The sequence below is a fragment of the Orycteropus afer genome, unplaced genomic scaffold (genome assembly GCF_000298275.1).
Source record: "Orycteropus afer afer isolate SDZICR_OR568_19922 unplaced genomic scaffold, OryAfe1.0 scaffold00060, whole genome shotgun sequence".
Taxonomy (NCBI): Eukaryota; Metazoa; Chordata; class Mammalia; order Tubulidentata; family Orycteropodidae; genus Orycteropus; species Orycteropus afer.
Window position 1 is genome coordinate 1,229,536 of NW_006921647.1, and position 12,760 is coordinate 1,242,295.

Consider the following 12,760-nt stretch of genomic DNA (forward strand, 5'->3'; position numbering starts at 1 on the left):
ACCTTCCTTCCGAGGAGTGGCTGGTGGGTTTGAACCGCCAGCCGTCTGGTTAGCAGGCAAGTGTCTTAGCCACTATGCTACCAGAGCTCCCGAGTCTTAGTTTATGTGCTTTAATTATTTAAAAACAACAAACAAGCAAACAAACAAAAAACACTGTGGATGAGTTGGATCCAACTCACAGTGACTTCTCCTTGGGTTTCTGAGAAAGTATCACTACCGTAGTAGATCGTCCAATCTTCCTTCTGAGGAGCGGCTAGTGGGTTTGAACCACCATCCTTCTGGTTAGCAGTCAAATGCCTTAGTCACTATGCCACCAGAGCTCCTAAATCTTTACATGGAGCAGCTGGTGAGTTTGAACCATCAACCCTCTAGTTGGTAGTAAAAAACCTAAGACACTGTATCACCAGAGCTTTAATTATAGATGCTTGATATTACATAAAAGCCAGTATTTTGAAAAGATTGAATAAGGTTTACCTATTACCATTCCAAACCTGTTCTTGATTTATTAGATAAAATGCCATCCATAGCAAAAAGTATGATTCTACTGCCTTAGATGGCAAAATAATGAAGGCCATCAAGGGACTTTGGAGCTGTGTTGGCCTTCAAAGCAATACTTGAAAAGTGGTCCATTCATGTGGACTTTCATTTTTATCGATCTCTTTTATATTAAAGAGAAAAACTCTGAGTAATAAAGTCAGAGTTATATTCTGATACTTTACTAAACATTTCAATTTTTGGCTTTTATGATCAAATTCTAACATTTTACATTTTGGCTTTAACATTCAATATCGAAGATGAAAAATAAAAATTAACTCATCAAACAGTCTTTTTTTTTGCCTTTTCAGAAAAAATGTCTGGGAAAAGAAAGATTAAAACAAAACATTGAAGCTGGCATTGACTTGTAAAAGAGATTATAGACCAGGTTGGTAGGAAAATAGAATAGAAAGAAGAGAAGAAAGGTGGTAAAAGTCTCAGTTTTCAGGTTGATTTTATAGCTAAACATGGCACATATAGGAAATCTTGTTTCTCATATGAAAAGTAAACTTGTTTTGTGTTTATAGTGACTACTTGCATATGTGATTTTAGAATAGGAGTGACAATTAGAATCTGATTAGCAAGATTTATACTTGCCACAAATCCGTTGGAAAACTGATACATTAATAGGCACTTTGAGACTAAACTTCCCAATGTATCAAAAGTTTATTTTCTTTAGCAAAGATTAAACAACAAAATAAAGATAAATCATAAGTTATGCTTTATTGTGTTCAAATGATGAGATGTTATATTTCAACAATATTCCTCCCATAGCCATCATTCTTCAGTATACCCTAGAGTTTCGAATTCCACCAGGGAACAAGACTATCTTCATTTCACTTTTTTATACTTTCAAATAATGAAGATATGATTGTTACTGACTTAATACCAATAGAGGAAAGAAGTAAAAATAAATCCATTAATAAAAAAAGGATTTTCCTTTAATAATTTTCTCATAAAAGAACTGAGAAATAAACTCCTGGTGCAGAATGAATGCGAGATACCCTCAAGATGGCACAGGATTTTAAAAATGTACGGACAAAAACACCGTCTCTAGGAAATAATAAAAGCACAATTATCATGCTGGCTCATGGAGGCCAAGCACATTATAGTGCGGAAGAATGGGAAGGTGCTAAGTGGTTGAGAGAAGAGGCAGTTGCCTCTCCCCTGCATTCATTTGCATATACCGGATGCCATCCCTGCAGGATGTGTGCATTCACGACTCCCCCAGCTCAGAAACAGAGACTTTCTCAGTAAAAGCAGTTCTTCACTAAACTTTATAACCTCATTCCAAATTCCAGTTGTCAGTTAACAGCTTTCTAGGATGATATCTTAAATCAAGGAAATGTCACATGTGTACAGTAACTGGCCTAATCTTTTCTGTAAATTGCTGCCTGTGGTTTTCAAAAACATAGTAAATTGCTGGCAATTGACAATACGTCTCCCTGCATGGCTAACTTCACTTCTGCACGGTTAACAAAGCTGTCTTAAATTATTCATGCAGATCACCCAGTGTCTAGGCTCTTCTGACAGTCATTGATTTCAGGGACCAGTAGTCTGTCTTTTATACCGAACCAAAATTTATACCACGCTCTCGGCATGTAAAATTAATGGTAAGTAGGAAGTCATAACTCCGCCCTCTATCTCAGTCTCTCAGTTAATGGTGAGTATGCCTCTACACAATCAGAGTTACTGCTGGCTATGCTGCCCTGAACCAGAACATGATATTTTCTTAGATCAATACTTAAAATAGCTCCATGTCCCTTAATATTTAAAATACAGATGAAGTGCTTTCTCTATTAATTCTGTAATTAAAGAATAAGGATAAAATGATAAATTGTATGCATAAACTAAAACATCAGACAGTCCATTTAGAAATGGTGTCAAGCAAAGCATTGAACACTCTTTTGAAAGCAGAGTCAAATCACCTCACCAGACAGCTCAACCAAATAGAATTTTATTCCCCAAATAAATGTCGGGATATAGTACATGTTCTGAAAAGACTTTTTAACTCAGTATCATTTTTCTCTGAGCAGCATCCTTTCTTAAGGGGCATTTGGAGGAAGCATATTTACCTTCCTTGAAAAACTTTCAAATCAGTACTGGCTGTAGGCTAAAAAATAAAGCTGTGCAGTGAAATAGCTTTATATTTGAGAAGCACATTTATGTTTAGGAAAATCAACTCCAAATCACCTCAAAAAGAACTCCACTGGAAATTTTTCCTTGCTCTGTACCGGAACATATAATGACTGCATGAAACTGATAATCATGGTTTGTAACTTGATTCCTCAGTTCTTCAGAACATGTGCCTACCTTCTAAAAGTAGTGAACTTGGCTCTGAGCCATGTCATTCCATGGAGTCATTTTTCCAGTGAATGATGATCAAAAGAGAATCAGAGAAAGACTGGGATGGAGGCTGATAGATCAATGCAAACTCATCATAGGGGATTAAAACAAAATAACAATTCAAAGTACTTTTCTTACCTATAAAAGAGACAGTTGGCATTGAATCTGACTCATGGTGACCCCCTGTGTATCAAAGTAGACATTCGCACCATAGGGTTTTCAATAGCTGATTTTGGGAAGTAGATAACTAGGACTTTTCTTCCGAGCAGCCTCTGGGTGGACTTGAACCTCCAACCTTTCAGTTAGCAGCCAAGTATGTTAACCATTTATACCACCCCAGTACTTATTCCTAGGGTAAATGAGTAACAGCATTTCTGTCTGTGAAGTTCAGCATATTACTTGTTGAATAACTGAGCTACCAAGTTATAGACTGATGCAATTCTTTACTGAGTGTCTGCAATATGAATGCCTGTCCTCATGTCATCTTCCTGAGGGAGGCCTTCCTTATCTTAGTAAGGTCTGTGTTCCCCACTGTATGGTATCAGAGTTCTTTTCCCTTTCAGTATCATAACACTCATTATAAATTACTGTTATTACTACTTTAATATCTGTCTTTCCTTTAATAACAGAAAATTTCAAGGACAGGTACTGGATATAAACCCAGTACCTGGTAAAATATTTTGAATCTAATCAATAGTAAATAAAATTATCTGTGGACTAATATAAGAAGCTCTGGTGGCATAATGCCTAAGGCATTTGACTGTTAATCAGAAGAATGGCAGTTCAAACCCACTAGCCACTCCTTGAAAGGAAGATTGGGCAATCTCTTTACTTAGTTACATATTTTCAGCTACATGTATCAGAGCCCAAAAAACTAGCATAAACACATTTTGGGATATAAATGAAATTTGGTCATGGGCAAATCAGGGTTGGTATGTTAGCTCCTCAGAGTTACTGGTTTCACAGGCTCCTTCTTTCTTTGTAAAATCTATTATTCTAGAACACTCTTGATGTCCTCAAGGTCACTTCCTGTTCCAAGATGGCTGTCTCAACTGTGCTGTGCAGAGTAATGTCTCCCAAAGACATCCACTTCCTAATCCCCAGAAACAGTGAATATGTGACCTTATATATGGCAAAAGTGACTTTGCAGATGTGATTAACATTAAGGACCTTGAGGTAGGGAGATTATCCTGGATTACCTGTGAATGGCCCCAGTGTAATCACATGACTTCTTAAAAATAGAGAACCTTTCCCAGCTACATGAAACTTCACAGCAACATGAGAAGATCTCAGCCTATAATTGTTGGCTTTGAAGTTGGAGGAAAGAGGGCAGGGGCCTAGGAATATAGGCAGCTTTTGGAAGCTAGAAAAGCCAAGGGAATAGATTCTTCCCTAGAATCACCAGAAAGGAATGTAGCCCTACCAACAGCTCAGTTTTCTATACCTGTATTGAAAGGCGCTCTGGTGGCACAGTGCCTAAGGCATTTGACTGCTAACCAGATTGGTGGTTCAAAACCACCACACGAAGCATGGAAAGGAAGGTGGGGCAATTTACTTCTGTAAAGATTTACCAAGTTGGAAAACCAATGGGGGTCACTGTGAGTAGGAATTGATTCAATGGCAGTGGGTTAGTTTTGGTTTGGTATACCTGTATTGAATTTCTGATCTATAGAATTGTAAGATAATAAATTAGTATTATTTAAATCACTAGTTAGTGGTAATTTGTTATGACAGCAATAAAACACTAATACAATTGCTCTCACATTACATTCCACATTTATTTGCCTTTTAGGCAGCAAGAAAAACAATGGGGAGAAGAATATTCAGCATGTTTCTAAACCGAATTAGCTCTTAAGCAGCCTTCCCAGAAGTCATTCACAATTGTTCTGCTTATATTTCAATGGCTACCACACAGTTGTTCATACCTATTCAAGGGAAGAAAGACTAGGAAATACAGAATTTTAGCACAGCCACTTCAAATGGAAGCTGTATTTTCCCAGAATCTTGAACGTAGAAGGGATAGTGGACAATGGAAAGTACTGGAAATACTATCTGCCACCATTTGTTCAATGAAAGAGTGAGTGAATGGATGTGGTTGAACAAGGAAAGTGATATGATTTTATAGAAAGCTATATTTCCCATTTATGAATTAATTTAACTAATGGACCATTTTTTCCTTTTAAGTAAGCTATATTTCATTCAAGCTCCCTATCTAATTTACTGTTAGAAATCGTTCTTTAACTTTTCTGAACTTTAGGAAATTAATAACTATTGATATTCAGATTCCATAAATAAGTTCTCAGAGACCTTGAATCAAAGTGGCTTCTACAGGAATATAATACAATTACTTTTTTAAAGACTTCATTTGCTTTCTCAGCTTCATTTGTTATTGGATTGTATAATATTCTGTCTGGGTTATTTAACAGACTGAAAGCTTCTAGACAAAAGCCAATCTTTCAGGGAGTTCAGCCAGCTATATATATATATATATATATATATATATATATATATATATATATATATATATAAAGTTTAAAAAAAATATATATATATAATATATATTTTTTTCAGTTTGAAATTTTAATGTGCTGCTTTTAATCTGCAAGTGCACTGACACTTATTATAAACAAATACTGTATTATTGTCCTGCTATTACAGAGGGGAAAAATAGGCAAAGGTAGGCCAACCTGAGGGCTTCCTAGGGAGGAGCTTGCTTATCCTTCATACCTGGTTCTTGGATGCTTCCTGTGCCCCTGCCTTTCGATTCTGTCACACTGTTACCTCTATTCAGTTGTCTGTACTGCATCTTGCCACATCTACCTCATGTTCTTGGTAATTTTTGCTCTAGGGACTTTTTCTCTATTTTCCTCTCTGTTGGTCCTCAAAAAGGAATATTAGGGTTGAATGCTCTCATGTTTCCTGACTCTTCTCCAGACAGGTCTCGCTGCAGCCTTGCTGGTGGGGTGGAGACTGACCTTCACACCAAAAAGCATCTCATTACAAGGATTTCTGAATGAGCATCTCTCAGCATTTCCTTACAACAAGAGAAAGAAAATCCTATCTCCCTTCCCATTCTCATTTCTGACACTAATCACCCAGCCAATCAGTTCCACATTTTTCCTTCTATATCTGGTTTGATTTCCTAGTCATTCTGCATGCCCTACATTATTGAATTTATCCTTTCTGAAACAGGGATCTAGAATGTTTGTGCTAAGGCAGCTTGTGCTGCAAATTCAGGCATCCAGTGTTTGCCAAAACCACTCGTTCATACATCAGGGATGCATAGATATTTTTAAGGCCATCTGTGTTTGCACTTAACTGCTAGTTGAAAGGTTGGAGGTTTGAGTCAAACCACAGGCACCTCGTAAGAAAAGGCTGGTGATCTATTTCTAAAATATCAGCCATTAAAAACACGATGGAGCATAGTTCTGCCCTGACACACATGTCAGGGTGGGAACTGACTTCAGGGCAACTGGTTGAATTGATTGTATTCCAGACAATAATCTAGTGCAGCCTGAAGTCTTGGGCCTGTAATTATTCATGCTTTCATAAGATGGTGACTTAGCAAGAAAATTTCCCTAAGAGATCAGTTTAGATATGATTATCGTTATCTTTGATTATTTTCCAACAGACTGCACAGAAAAATTTTATACAGGGTTTTTTTTTTTTTTTTGCCTCTATCTTATATTTTTGAGTTTATATTATATCCAAGAGTAGTGCTTGAGTAATTGTTACCATAGGCTTCTCGGTCCCTGCAAGGCCCTTCAGTTTAACGGTCATCAGTTATAATTTGACTGTAGAGTGCCATTTTATTTTAGAAGGCTGCCATTCTGCTTTTAAAAAGTACAATAAATGCACTTTAATATGTTTATCAGGCTCTCTTTCATACTTGTGTGAACCACTGCAAATGTCACCTGAGATTCCTCGTCATCAAGGGTGTACTCTTAAATTGAATTTTCACAACAACAACAAAAAAATTGTGTCTTCCAAACCAACTAATTAATATCACAATGAGAGAACCAAAAATCTTAAGGGCATTTACTCATGTTCTATTTGTTCTACACATTGATTTTCTAAAATGATATTATGTTCAAATGACTTCATCAAAAATTCTACAGTAGCATCTGTAAAGTTTCTAAAACAACACAAACCATCATTTAAAGATAAGCTAAAAAACTGTGGTTTCTCTAAAGGACCAAAATTTTATTGATATTAATGCTTACATGAAAATTTAGCAGCCATACTCTTCTGAGAGTAGTTTAATGTTATGTCAACAGTGATTTAAGAAACTTTCATCTATTGGAATAATTACAAAGTTTTAAAAAAATAAATACTGTTTTATTAAAATTAGTGGGGGAATTGGATATATTTTGAGCATCACATCAGCAGAGGCTACTGGCAGTAGGTAGAACAGACTCAGGCTGGAATGAGGTCAGAATACCTTTGAACCTCTGCCATGAGTTTAAGACCATCTATTTAAGAAAACCACAATTTCCTGTCTGCCTACCCAGAGGACCTGAAACTAGAAAAAGGAGGAGAGAAAGATGTGTAAAAGCCTCAAACCACAAGTATGGCCTACTTTAGTGAGAAGAAGAGAACAGATTTGAATCACACATGAGACTAATTTTTAAAGACCAATGTTGTTACAAAATTTGTGCACAATTTATGAAGGACTGGGAAGAGATAGGTTATTCAAAGAAGTAAAACCATTGCATGATTATAATCCAATAAATTGAAACAATAAACTACATATACAAGTAAAATATTTATGTCTCTTAAAAAATTGATCACAGGAATAGTTACATTAGAAAGTGAATAAAGTATAAAATACTAGTAACAAAGATAAAATATTTCTGTATATTATTATAAAGTTATATCATTGTATAGTCTTTGTTCAATACATCAACACTAAACATTTAGCAAAAAAAACAAAACAAAACAAAAAAAAAAAAAAAAACCACTGGTAATAGATTATCCATCTGCTCTTTTTTTAAAAAGTATTTGAACTCCTACAGAAAGGTGTAAGATTATCACACAAATTCCTGACTAAAAACTCCTAATATCACCCAGATTATAGCAACAACTTAATAGTTTAGGTAGTTTTTGCTGTTTTAGGGTATAATGTAGAGGCAAATTGTATTTTCAAAATGAAAATTTTCCAAGCCTTTGTATTTCATGGAAAAATATGTTTAAATTCACTGATAATTTTCTTTATTGTGGAAAAGCTACAGTGGGAAACAATTTTGCCACCATACAAAAAAGGACATTGGGGACTTTATTTCTCAGAAATTATGTTTACTTAGAACTATGCCAAGAAAAAGGTACAGTTTAAATACTTTGGAACAAGAAACATAACTATATTTATGCTGTCTTTTTTTTTTTTTTTTTTAAGAATATAGTCACAAAGCTTTGGAAAAAGATTGTGTAGGAATAAAACATAATAATAAACATTTTTCTAGTGAACTAAGAGTTTTTATTCACTTTTCCAAGGGTCTCATTGACATAAAGGAATTTTATGATATTAGGATAGTAATAGGATATCATTCATGTTGTTACAAAAGAAAACACATTTTTGCTGGGTCTCTATGATGTTATTGCTGCTAATTCTTGAGTGAGGATATGTTCTACCCTACCTCTGGCCTTTTATAAACATCATATTTCAAGATTTCTTTTTAAATATGCTCAGCAGGTAGGAAGAGATCATCAAAACGAAAACATAAAGGTAAATTTGAAACTAATTACTAGAGATGGTATATATGTTTAAATAAAATAAATAAGTGACAATGTATAATCAAATTATTTGGAAACTGCCATCAGAAAAGGAATTCTACGAGACACAAAATATTAAAATTTTTGCAAAAATAATGAATAGATCGTAAGCAGCTGCAGGGAATTTACAGTCCTGCTTCTTGTACCGAACTCTTAATTGACATTCTATAATTTTCCTACTTGAAAGTGCCTTGCCTAAAGCCAAAGTTGATGGAAGACTCTAACCTTGAAGGAAAATGAATCTCGAACAAGAAAGAATTTTCCCAGTAAATGGAGAGGAGCGACTTTGGCTGGGTAATAAGAATCAACCTTGAAGAAGGAAAATTATTTCATTGACCCTGCCCGACTGGTTAGGCGAAATATCCAAGTGGAGGTTTTCATGACAGAAGTAGAGCTTCATGAGCAATCATGTCAATTTAGGTCAAAACAGGAATATAGTATGCTACTTTCGCCATTTTAGGAAATGGCTCTATTTCCTGAAGAATTAAGATACCTGCAAATTATGCCAGTATAGGAAAAGTATAGTTGTTAAAACATAATAGGGAAAAATAAATGAAGGTAGGATTTTCTTTTGTTGGAAAGCAATAAGGTGTAAAGGGAAAAGAGTATAACCTGGAGGATCATCAAGATGTGAAATCTCTATTTATTGTCTGCGTGCCTTGAGCAAGTTAGCCTCTCCTAGCTGGGATTTCTCATTTACAAAATAAAGATCATAACATCTACCTCAGAGGTAAGGGTAGGATGAGAAAAATCAATGGAAAACCCATGTATAGAGTTGTTGTTGTTGTTGTTGTGTGCCGTCGAGTTGGCCCGACTCATAGCGACCCCTCCTTGGGTTTCCGAAGCAGTATCACTACGGAAGTAGGATTGCCCAACCTTCCTTCCGAGGAGTGGCATGTATAGAGTAGGACATCAATAAGACTTAGCCTAATCCCCCACATCTGCCTATAACTTTTTAGAAGACCTAGATCCTTCATATTCATTTTTATCTCTAAATTATGTTCTTGCACAGTTACACATATTCTGAATTTTATGAAAATATGACACATTGAAAACTCTAGGTTCGCTAATGTGTATATTCCACACATCTCTCAGGAAACATCAGTAAGAAAAAATAGTAGCTTGAAGTTTCCATAATTAGGGTAATCCAAAAGACGACATTTAAACATCAGCCTAATTCCTTTGGAATTAAATAAAAGTACAACTTGAATTCTTAACCAAACTCATTTTTCAGTAGCTTCAAATGTATCAAATGAGATGAGTTTTCATATTTATATTCTGAATAAATTCCTAGGGAGGAAAAATTATTTTGAGTCTTGTAACTTCTAAAGAAGCAGGAATAATTTATTAATTGTGCCCTTGGTGATCTTAAAGTGTGGCATGAAAAACAACCTTGGAGAATTTCAAAGATGCCGGAAGTATTCCTAGGGAGAGCAGTAGAGATACCAGGAGAATCTGGCTGCATTTTTTCAAAAAGCTATTTACATGTTGAAGGAAATGATTTAATTAACAGTGTTACAGCTGTGAAGTTAATATGCAGCTCTAAGGTCCTATCACAAGGGACTATTACTTATTTTTTAAACAAGTCACTCAGTCCTACAATTTTTTTCCTTTTACAACTCTTGCATAGTAATAAACATAGGCCCAAAAGGTTTTTAAAGTTAGGATTATGATGTCTATTAATTTCTTAAATACAGTTAATCCCTGGGTTATGAACGTCTGATTTATGTAAAGCCTACTATTGTTAAAAATTTGAGGTACATACAATGGTTGGTAATAACAAACAGATGCTACTTCGCAACATACATCAAAACATTATTATTATTACCACATTTTTATGTTAAAGATGTTTTTGTGTATCTGAAAGTTTCTTTAATGTTTTTTATACATAGAAAGAAAGGTGATACATTATATTCTAAGATAAACATTTGACTAACTGATATTAGAGATGAATAATGCCCAACTATTGCAATTTACATACAAATTTGACTTAAAGACAGATTTAGGAATGGAACTGGGTGGTTATCTGGGGATGGCCTATAGTAATAAAGATGCTGCTGTTGATGGCAATAATGAGGGTCACGATTTGCCAAAACCTCCAATACGCAAGATCCTTTCTCAACTCTTTACATGCATTATCTAATTTAATTCTCTCAACACTCAATGAAATTAATGTTTTGGTTTCCCTCATTTTGCAGAAAAGGAAACTAGGGTTCCAGGACATTACCAAATGCATACACCTTCCTTTATCTATTTACAGTTAACCTTGCACATGTATGTGTTCTTTAAAAATAACACATCCACTTCCTCCAAGTACTGGGGAGGCCAGGAGCCTCAAAAGTACAGTTATAAACATGTGATGTAGAGCTGGCTGGCAGATGAGAAAAAAAGCAAAGGGGAAATCTGATAACTGTGATCACAAATGCCCATAACAGGCCAGATGTTATTCATACTGATGATAATGTCCAGTATTAGTTAAAGGAATGGTTAGATAATGCTCTGTGATAATAGCTGTGTTTTCCTTTCCTAATACTACCTTGATTTCTCTTATTGAAAAGATTTTGTCCCTAGTTCATGGAATATTGGATCCTGTTCTCTAGCAAAGAGGCACAGAGTTGATCCAGATGGAATAATCATACACTCCTTCAATAGCACGCTGGTAACTTAAATCTTGAGCAAATGGACAACAGTTGGATCTTCTTTCCATCTAAGTAGTACCTTTCTGAAAAGATCATTACTGCTCTTGGGCCTATGGGGCCTTCTTAGCACCCAACTGTTCCTAAGACCAATTCCTCAGCCTTCCTTGATTTTCCAAGCCACTGATTTCATTTCTGTATGGTCCCTTCCACACAACTTAGGTGGAGATGGTTTCTGTTGCATGTAACACAGCAATCTTGACACAGTCTATGGCTACTGATTTAAAAGAAATCTGGCTGAGTTTTGAAGCAAAATGTGATTATTTTTGGCTTTGTTTTAATTCTCCTACTAGCAACTGATTCTGTTCATGAAAATTTTGTTCCTGAATTCTCTAATAGAGATTTCTTTCAATGTTCCCCAAATTAATTAAAGTTTAATTATAATGAATCAAACGTGAAACTCCAAAGTGACATATATACATATACATACACATACATACAACAAAATGAAACACTGCCCAGTCCTGTGCAATCCTCACAATCATTGCTATGTTTGGGGTCATTGTTGCAACCACTGTGTCAATCCATCTCATTGAGTCTTCCTCCTTTTTGCTGACCTTTTACTTTACCAAGCATGATGTCCTTCTCTAGGGACTGGTCCTCCTGATAAGACAGACAGACAGACTGACAGGCAGACAGATAGATAGCTGTTGTTGTTGTTAGGTCCCGTCAAGTCATCGCTGACTCATAGCAACCCTATGCACAGCAGAATGAAACACTGCCCAGTCCTGTGCCAGCCTCATGATCTTTGCTATACCTGAGCCCATCATTGCAGCCACTGGGTCTATCCATCTCACTGAGGGGCTTCCCCTTCTTTACTGACCCTCCACTTTACCAAGCATGATATCCTTCTCCAGGGAATGCTTCCTTCTGACAACATTAAAAAGTAGGTGAGACGAAGTCTGGCCATTCTGGCTTCCAAGGAGGATTCAGGCTGCACTTCCTCCAGGACAGAATATTAGTTCTTTTAGCAGACCATGTAATCTTAGCATTCTTGTCCAACACCACAACTCAAAAGCATCAACCCTGCTTCAGTTTTCCTTATTCATTGTCCAGCTCTCACATGCATGAGAGGCCATTGAAAATACCACAGCTTGGGTAAGCTGCACCTTAGTCTTCAAGGGGACATCCCTGCTACTCAACACTTGAAAGAGGTCCTTTGCAGAAGATTAGCCCAATGCAATACACAGTCTGATGTCTTGACTGCTGCTTCCATTGGTGTTGATTGTAGAAGCAAATAATATGAAATCCTTGACAACTTCAATCTTTTCTCCATCCACTCTGAAGCTATTTATTGGACCAGTTGTGAGGATTTTTGTTTTCTTTATGTTGAGATATAATCCATACTGCAGACTGTAGTCTTTAATCTTCATCAGTAAGTGCTTCAAGTCATCCTCACTTTAAGCAAGCAAAGT

General features: G+C 35.9%; 1 protein-coding gene across 1 annotated transcript in view; it reads right to left on the bottom strand.

Moving 5' to 3' along the window:
* NKAIN3 (sodium/potassium transporting ATPase interacting 3) overlaps positions 1–12,760 on the bottom strand; it is a 578,505-nt gene that overhangs the window by 511,581 nt on the left and 54,164 nt on the right. The gene's annotated exons all lie outside the window — the stretch shown is intronic.